The sequence below is a fragment of the Microtus pennsylvanicus genome, chromosome X (genome assembly GCF_037038515.1).
Source record: "Microtus pennsylvanicus isolate mMicPen1 chromosome X, mMicPen1.hap1, whole genome shotgun sequence".
In the NCBI taxonomy this organism is placed as follows: Eukaryota; Metazoa; Chordata; class Mammalia; order Rodentia; family Cricetidae; genus Microtus; species Microtus pennsylvanicus.
In genome coordinates this window covers 37235901-37245802 of record NC_134601.1, presented here as the reverse complement: position 1 = coordinate 37245802, position 9902 = coordinate 37235901, and positions in this window count along the sequence as shown.

Sequence of the window (9902 nt, the reverse complement as noted above, 5' to 3'; positions counted from 1 at the left end):
GTAGGGCCTACGAAGAGCGTCTACTTTGCCCAATTCCTGTTCACTCTATGTGTGTGTGTGTTCATACATGTAACTTAAATAACCCATGTTTACTATTAAATATTATAATTGTTCATTTCATCTCATTTCAGAAAAAAAACCAAGTCTTATGTTTTAAACTGGTGTGTACTTTTAAGTCTCTCACAAAAATACCTTATATTTAATAATCCCTCATTTAAAATATATTAAGCTTTTCTCGTCTATTGTCAGTTCTGCCATTAACCTTATATTGCAAGCAGCTTTTTCTTCTTTCTGCCTTTTTACGAGTGCAAATCTTACCTGTTAAGAGCCATTACAGTCAAGCATAGACCCAACCTTCCAGGCAGATTCTATACTGTAGTTAAACCTAATAAACAGCCCTCAAATGCTAAGAGATCTGGGGAGTATGATATTTAAATATTTGATATTTAAAAACTTTTCATAACAAAAAGAGACAGGTTGGCTACTAATAGCAGCAGCAACAGCAGCAGCAGCACCCTTATTCCTCAAAAAAAAAAGACAGAAGACAAATGGGCACACAACAATGTCCATCTTCACTGGGCCAAACTGCCTTTCGTCTGAAAGATCTCAAACTGAAGATCAAACTGAAGATCTCCTGACATGGACAAAATTACTGGAATCAACAGGCTAGCTGCTCAGGTCAATGTAAGCTTGTCTTCCTACATATTTCTCAACCCACAGGATCTTCTGAAGCCTGGCAGGCCCTGCGCTAAATAGCAAAAGGCAAATGCAGCCTTCTGCAACCACGGAGGACCCTGAGGGTGCTCTGGGTGCCAACCAAGTAAATTCTTTGCCATTTTCTAATCAGTAATTCAAGTAAAGTGTTACCATTCTCTAAGATCTCTGATGCAGTTTCATAGCTGAGAAGTTTTGTCAGTTTAAAAAAATACAACCTCATCAAACAAATTTCAGCTCAAATTTCTGTCTCATGATGCTTTGTATAATTGTGAAAATATTTTTCATTGTGCAAAAATACCTGTCACAGTCATTAAGACATAAATATGCTACTGTTTATGCAAGGTATCTGTCTAAAACTAGTTCCAGGGAGCCGAATGGAAGGGTAGACCTTAAACAGGTTAAATATACCCCCCCCAATTCCCTGATCCTAATTTATTTTTCTTAATTTAACTTTGTCCTCTGTTCTGCCAATACCTTAACCAGGTGTAAGAGATACCAGACATTTCCATGCCACAAACACCGGACAGGAGCAAAGGGACCACCTATGCCAGGATATGGCCAGCACTCAGCCTTCTCAGGTTCCCCTGCCCCAAAGATGAAAATCACAAAAAGCAGTCTTGAGAATCTGCTGCCCCAATTTCTTTTACCTTTGGTGCTAATCTCCTACATTTTCTTATAAAAAAGAGATGGGAATATTATGTTCTGTCTCCTTAGGAGACAAGCCACGCTAATTCACTTTCTTCTTGCAGCCTCTAACCCACTCTCTCTTCCTGCCCCCTCTCTCAGAGAGGCTGCCAACTTTCTCCCACTCTCGCTCTCCCTCTTTTACTCTCAATCTTTTCTCTCTCTTCCCCCTCTCCACCTTTCTCCCCTTTTCCTTCCCCTCCATAACCCCCTGAATAAATATTCAACCTCACTCGGCATAGCGTACCTATCCACGTCTCTGTCTCTTGCCCACCAGCCACGTGTCTCCCTGCCTGGGAACAGCCACTGCTCGAGGACCAGCAGCCATCTCTGCCTGGGACTAGCTGTTCACAGGACCCTCTGCGTGCCACCATATGACCTAATACCACCGCTTAGGGACCTACAGCATTTCTGCTGCCTTCCTGCCTATTGCAACCAGGGATCCTTTAAGATTTTTAATTTTTCTATTACACTTATGTTATGAATGCACACAAAAGTATGTAGGTAGACAAACAATCAGAAGATGGATGACGTGAATCCAGAAAGCGGCTATTTAGAAGAAAAGGAAATAGTAGGAGAGCAAAGGGCAGCATTCTGCCTTAGGTTCAGGGAACATGCGAAAACTCACCGGGCACACACTGGGCACAGTGGGCTGGGGTGTCCAAGCTCACTCAGATTTCTAGGACCCGGCAAAGCATGCAGGAAATCTCCTGCTTCTGCGGGCTTCAGTAATGCCTCTTATAATCCACTGTGCCTGGCCTCCGCATTCCGGGCCATGTAAACTGTCCCATGATGCACCAGTTTGTAGTCAAGTGATGAGCCCACACCCTCTCAGATCTTCTGCAAATTAGTAAACTTCAGCTTTTGGGATTGGGCTCTCAAAATAGGTAACCCTGCTTTGTTTATCTCTCCGTTATCTCTTTAACAAACAAAACTAGTTAGTGCCTCGGGCCTGTTCTTTATTTGTTTCCCTGGAGATAGCTTTGCTAAGCATTTTGTTTTGTTTTGAAACTAGGTCTCATTTTGTAGCCCTGGCTCACTGAGTTTGAATTAACTCAATAGAGTACCAGGATTAAAGGCATGGGCCACAACACTCATACAGGATTTTCTAGGCACAACTTACTCAACTCAGTTGGTACAATGTAAAATTAACCTTAGACAGTATAAGAAAAAGGTCTTGGTCATGTTCTGACTCGCTTTATTCACACACATTTAAAATTCATAAATTGGTCAAAGAATCCTTTTCCTTTTAACCAACAATTAACCCCCCCTCCAAAAAAAGGAAAAAACCCTCGTAGAAAGACAGTGTGCCAGGTCTGGTGCAGACTACAGGCTGCAGACCCTGGCTCTGGGTGGGTGAACTGACAGACTTGTGGCCCAGATGCGACTCACACAAAGCAGAGACAGGCAGGACCAGAAGTTCAAGTCTGATTCCAAGGAGCCAGGCAGGTCAGAGCTGCGAAGTCTTAGGTATTTTCATACTTGATCCAGTTAATACTGATAAGGTCTGTGGGTAACAAGAGCAGGGGAAAAACGACCGTGTGCCAAGGAAATGAGTATAGGAGGTTGGCAGTGCTGGAGTTGAAATCCAAAAAAGGGTCCCCCTCAAGGCAAGTGTGCTTGGAGGGTCTCCGCCCGTTTCAGGTACTCAGCTGCCTTCTTCTTCACACCATCCTGACAGGCAGGGGACATGTTACTTCAAAGAGCAGAAGGTCCAGTCCCTTCAAAATCCCTGGCCAGAATGTGCCTCCCCCTGCCCTGAGTATTTCCCATTTTATAGGGGTATTAAAAACAGAAAGAAAATTCTGTCCAATGTCTCTGTGAGAAAAGAAGGCCCTGAACCTTCCTTGTTCCCTTAAAATACATTGTAGATGTGGGAGGTCAGTATGGAGGTCACTGGTCAACCTCAGATGTAGTATCCCCCTTTTCCATCATGACTGTTCTCTGCTACACATGCCTGGCTCACCAGTCCTGTTTCTGTCTCTGCCTGACCTTGCCATAGGAACACTTGGTCCCTGAGCATGCTGCAGCATACCACTCTGTGGGTTCTGAGCACTCTAATTCAGTCCCTCATGCTGGCACAACAAGCACTTTATACACCGAGCCACCTTCCCTTCTGTCCCTGCCTTCCTAACTGCCATACTCACCCGAGACACCCTGGAGAAGGATGGGCACCCTATCTTGGTAGTCTTGAGCACAGCCCCTTAGGCACCAGGCTTCCCTTTCTGCAGCGCTTGAGTGATGAGCTCTGTGGCCTAGATCAGAGAAGATGGGGCAGGTTTGCCGTCTTCAACCTCTCTCTTCTCCTGTCCTCCTGTCTCCCAGGATTCCTGGTCCAGCCTTTTGGACTGTACCTCCATGGCTTCTAGCACACTGGTGTGGGTGGGACTGGTTCCTGTAGTTTCTATAATAAAGCAGGAGGATTCAAGCCAGACTGGCCTTCTTTCCCCGGGTCCAGCCCAAGCTTATTTTGTTCATTAGTTTACCAAACTGCCCCCACTGGAGGGGACCAGAACCTGGAAATACAAAATTCACTTGAACAGAGAAAAACAGTGGTGTTCTGTTTGCTTGGTTTGGCTGAGTAACTTTTTGGAAAGGCTTGGTTTATCATTGCTGTTGTATACACAAGCAAGCACAGGCATTAGTGTGCTGTTGGTCCACAAGTTTTAGGAGGGTTTTTTTCCACACTACATGGATTCTTTGATGGAACTCAGGTTGCCAGGCTCACGAGACAAGTGCTTTCTACCCCTGAGCCATCTTACTGACCCATGCTCTTGAACTTCTGGTCTTTCTGCCTCTGTCTGTCTAGTGCAATGATACAGCCATATGCCACTTCACCTTTTGTTTGTCTGTTTGTTTTATTAAAGATGGGATCTCACTATGTGGTGTTGTAATTAGAGTGGCAGGGCTGCATCCCCAGCACCACGGCCGCCTGGCTTGCTTATGCCCTGAAATACCACCAAAACTGTATTAATTTAAACACTACTTGGCCCATTAACTCTAGCGCTCACAGGATAATTCTCATATCCTGATCAACCCATCTCTAGTAATCTGTGTAGCATCATTCTTACCGGGAAAGATTCAGCATGTCTGACCTGTCAGCTTGCTTCATGGCGTCTGGCACAGAGAGAGAAGTATAGCGTCTGTGAGTTCACTTCTGCTTCCTCCCAGCATTCTGTTCTGTTTACTCCTCCCACCTATGCTTTAACCTATCAGGGCAAAGGCCGTTTCTTTATTGCTTGACCAATGAAATTAACAGATTGATATATGACACTCCCACATCACTTCCCCTTTTTCTGTAAGTGATGTGGGAGTGTCATATATCAATATGTTGATTTCATTGGTTAAGCAATAAAGAAACGTCCTTTGCCCATTTTATTGGTTAGTACATAGGTGGGTGGAGTTAACAGAACAGAATGCTGGGAGAAAGTAGCTGAGTCAGGGAGTTGCCATGGTTCTCCCACTCCAGATAGAAGCATGTTAAGATCTTTCCTGGTAAGCACAACTCGTGGTGCTACATAGACAATTAGAAATGGGTTAAGAGGCTGAAATTACTGGGCCAGGCAGTGTTTAAAAGAATACAGTTTCCATGTAATTATTTCAGGTAAAGCTAGCCGTGCAGGCGGCTGGGTGCCAGGAACATAGCACGCCGCTCTTATTACAACAGAGTGTCACCCGACGTGATGGACTAAATCCACTTAAAAACCTGAGAATTCTTAAAAATAAGGGAGAAAGTGTTTAACACAGATTCTTTCTGTTTGTTGGTGGCGTGCTATAGAGAGATTTCCTGATTAGGCAACAGCAGCAGAAAAAAAAATGCTGCGTCATTTTAAAGTGCAGCTTCTTGGGGCTGTGCTGCCAGCTTGCACTCTGGCTTTAAAGCATTTCAATGGCTTTTATGGGACTAGATGTTTGTGTTCCTGCTTGGGATCGGAAGGAGAGTGTTCTGAGACCTTGCTGATGGCTCAGTGCTGCCCGCCTGCACCTGGGCAGCCGGCCGGTTCAGGCTTAGGCAGGTGGAAGAGCATGGCGGATTCCTGCCGCCATACAGAAATGTGTTTTTAGACTGCACAGTGCTCTGCATGTCAGGTTTGGCTGTAACTTGGATGAAAAGAATTTCTGTGCTGCACGCTCAGTCTCTGAATTAAAGTGCTGAGTGCCACTCCTACCTGGCAGCCCCAGAGCTAGCACAAAATGGTACATCCTCCATTTTGAAATTTTCCTGACTCAGCAGCAGGAAAAATCTCGCTGTTTTAAAATGCCGGCTTTCTGGGCTGTGCCGCCATTCCGATCTCTGTCTGGCTCCTGCCGGAGACAGAGCTTTTGAATGGAGCATTTGGAGTAAAGTGCTACGATTTGTTTGATGGCAACAAGACTCACTGTGTGCCTAAAAGGAAGTCATTGTGTGCTGTGGCTCAGAGGCACAAGCAGCTCCACCATGCTACTGGTGCAATGTGCAAGGATCAGAGACACGAGCGGCTCTGCCATGTTGGACTGGGCAGGGCAAGCAGGCAGTACCTGTTTTTGACCTAGGAATTGTCACAGCTTAGATTCTTAAGCGCTTAGTGATTTAAAGGCCCAAAACAAAGTGCTCCTGGATAGTAAAAAAAAAAATTACATATTCACAATAAAACAGATTCATACACTGTTGGATGAATGTCCATAGTCTTGGGAGAGAGAAGAAAAAGAATATAAAGAATAAAGTTATTGTCTTAAAAAAAGGGTAAAGTCTTTAAAGGGACAGAGTACAGAGAGTTAAGAGATTAAAAGAAATAAAGAAAAATAAGCCACATAAAAATGGAAAATTCACAGAGAGTCTGGATTATGTACATTGTGTTTAAGAGACATTTCATTACTTGGGCTGCCAAGCTAAACCAGAATGGATATAAGGGTATTAAGATTTCAAAATTTGGGTCTAAGGACACGATGCTTTGGAGAGGGTCTTCTTTTGTTTTCACAGAGGAACAGACCCTATGGATTGATTCTATCTTGATATGGTATGACAGACTACGACCTCCTGAAAAGTTGCTGTGAACACCCTCAAAAAATTACTTCACTCAACTGCCAACTGAGATAAACCTGGCACACAGGTTACACTCTAAATGATCTGAATAACAGTGCCCCCATTCAGCAGGAAGCATTTTGGAGAGAAAAAAAAACTGCACCCATGTTCCCAAATATATTTTATAAATGTTCTTTTACATTTAAAGGGTGATATGATATAGATACGAATAATTTACATTGGTATGGATTTTAAGGTCAATTTTGTTATATGTATATGTATTTCTGATATGGATTAAGGTATTGTGATTGTGTAGTTCATTTAAAATGTAATGTATAATAGGAAATATAGGTTGCTAATGGATAATCATCGATAATAGTCAAGTTTGTAGTCACGTTAGTTAAGGTTTTCTAGATGTGCATGGATATATTTCAGATAGGCATATCTTTCAAAGGCTAGAGAATATGGCATTTTAAATGTTTTAGTAACTTAGGGTTTTTCATGACAATGAGACACTCTGCTCCTGGCAGCACCAATCTACTTCAAGAAGAAGATGGGCATCGAAGAGGATCCTTATGGAGTTTGATAGCCATTTGGGCAAGAGACTGTTCTTGCCTGGACTATTGCATAAACTGGAAACAGAGAACCCGCAGAGAGAGGACTACTGAACTTGCTTAAAGGTGAGATGATCTTTCGGGGTTCCTGATTCATGAAAGAGTCTCCAAGACATTCTTCAGGACAAGCAGATAGTGACTGCCTTTGAAATTTCCTGCTTCATGGAAATGTCTGCTGGAAACTATGGGCCTGTAGGCCGAAGATGGATGCCCCAACGGTACAGAGGAACTTTGGGTGACTGTCCAGGCAGCAAGATGTCTCTGTCATTTCTAGAGTTTGGAAATTGCTTATTTCTTGTTTGCTTAGGTAATATTGTATCTTTCTGGAGTCTTTGATGGAGTTAAGAATACTTATTTATAGTTATAGTTTTCCTTAGTTATGATAAACATAAAATAGATGTAAATTTTGCAATTTTACTTGATAACTGTTTTGTTATATGTAATTTTGCTATGTTAAAGTTAAAGCCTTCCTTTTTTTTTGTTTTAACAGAAAAAGGGGAAATGATGGCGGAAGGTCATTGGTTAAAAAAATAAAGAAACTGCCTTGGCCCATTTTATTGGTTAGAACATAGGTGGGTGGAGTTAACAGAACAGAAGGCTGGGAGAAAGAAGCTGAGTCAGGGAATGGCCATGGTTCTCCCACTCCATACAGACGCAGGTTAAGATCTTTCCTGGTAAGCGCACCTCGTGGTGCTACATAGATTATTAGAAATGGGTTAAGAGGCTGAAACTACTTGGCTGGGCAGTGTTTAAAAGAATACTATTTCCGTGTAATTATTTCGGGTAAAGCTATCGGTGCAGGCGGCCGGGTGCTAGGAACATAGCCCCCCCCGCTCCAATCACATCAATGTCGGCCTGGCTATTCTGTAATTTGCTATGTAGACTAGGCTGATCTTGAATTCACATATCTGCCTGCCTTTAACTCTCTGAATGCTGGGATCAGAAATGTGTGCCACCATAGCCAGCTTTTCCAGTGTCAAAAGGTATTACATGGTGCTGGAGTGTTAGCTCAAAAGTTAAGAGCACAGGCTGCTCTTCCAGATGTCCTGAGTTTAATTCCCAGAAACAACATGGTGGCTCCCAACCACCTATAATGGAATCTGATCTCTTCTGGAATAAAGTCAATAGAACACTCACAAACATAAAATACATGAATAAATGTAAAAGAGAAATGTTTAAAAAATTAAAAAAGAGAATATCTGTGTAATAATATAACAACATGAAACCCATCCCTTTGAATGATGAATATATGCTAACAATTATAATGTAAACTGTCACATGAACAAAACATCATTGGAACCTTTATTTCAAGCATATTTCAAAATCTCTCTAAATAAGGAACCTCAAAATATAACAACTTCTTTGTAGAAGTGCAAATTGCCAAGTATAATGAAAATGTTCAAAGAAGTAGAAAATTCACTAACTATAGTATTATTTAAAATGCCAGAAGCTACAACTGGAAAGCCATACCAATATGAATCCCTAAAACATGAGCCAGAATGGGAAAAATTTATGGAAAGAAAAAGAGCTATGAGAAACTAAGGAATGCAGAGAATTGGAGAAATATTCTGCTCAAGTAAATATCACGCCAATTGGCTTCTAATACCAAGCAGTCACCCCTGAAACATAAGAAACACAATACAGACTGATAAAGTTGTGAAGTTGTATTTCTGCATTTAGAAAAGTCACACACACACACACACACACACACACACACACACACCTACTTCAGAAGCAACAATTAATGGAAAAAAAGAGACCATAAGTTTGAAAGCAACGAAGAAGGGATATACGGGAAGGTTTGAAGAAAAGTAAAAGGGGGAGAGAGAGAGTATAATTACATTATAATATGAAAATAAAAGAGAAGTTATACCTGCAGTTTTTGACTGGGATTAAATATGCATGATTTAAGAAACTCAAACATAATAGGCTGTTTCTAATTAAATCTTTGAAACTTTGTGAAATATCTTTGAGTTGTGACTGCCTTTCAACTCATAAACTGAAACACCGTTTTAAAATACAGATAAATGAACAGAAAACCAAATCCTTAAATGGCTACATCACCAAGTATTATGCAATTTTAATGGCACTAAAATATTTAAAATAAACCAGTATTCTTTCAGGGTAAGTGCATTTTGTATACTATAAATTTAAAGTCATATTTTAGAATGTTATTTTATAAATTTATTACATTTAATATACTTAATAAGATTGTTCCAAGTCACCTGCACCAAAATATTTAGGGAGCCATATAAGGTGGGGTGCCAACTTATGAAGTTACTCCTGTCATCTTGATGAACATTAAAATCCAGGAGTTACTCATATACACCACTTGAACCTGTTCACATAGCTTTCTTATTTCTGAAATGTTTGTTCATCTCATATGTAACAATGGAACATACTGAGTCTCCGTGTTTCCTCCATGAGGCACTATCTATAATTTCTCATTGAACAGACCAAACTATTTCACATTTTCCTTTGCCATAAAAGGGATAACATAGAAAAGGATCAGAACTCTGAGACTGGAGCATGTTAGGGAGTACAAAGATGAGACAGATTAACTGAGATGGTGGGAAAGAACAACACATGGCTTGTACATGGAATTTACCCTTGAAGCGAAACTGCAAAAAGTAGTAGAAATAAAATTAGCAAACTGTTTTGAGGCGTTTGGGAGTCGGAACACTATAAAATAGTTCTTTTTTTGTATTCTTAAATGTCTTATATAGTTATTTATTTATTCAGGTTTCTAATTTATTTTTCCATTCAAAAATTTAAACTTCCTCAACGTTCCAGTTTTAATGGGAACTCACCAAATCCAGTTGGACCAGGACTGAAGGAGCATGCGATCAAACCAGACTCTCTGAATGTATCTGACAATGGGTGCT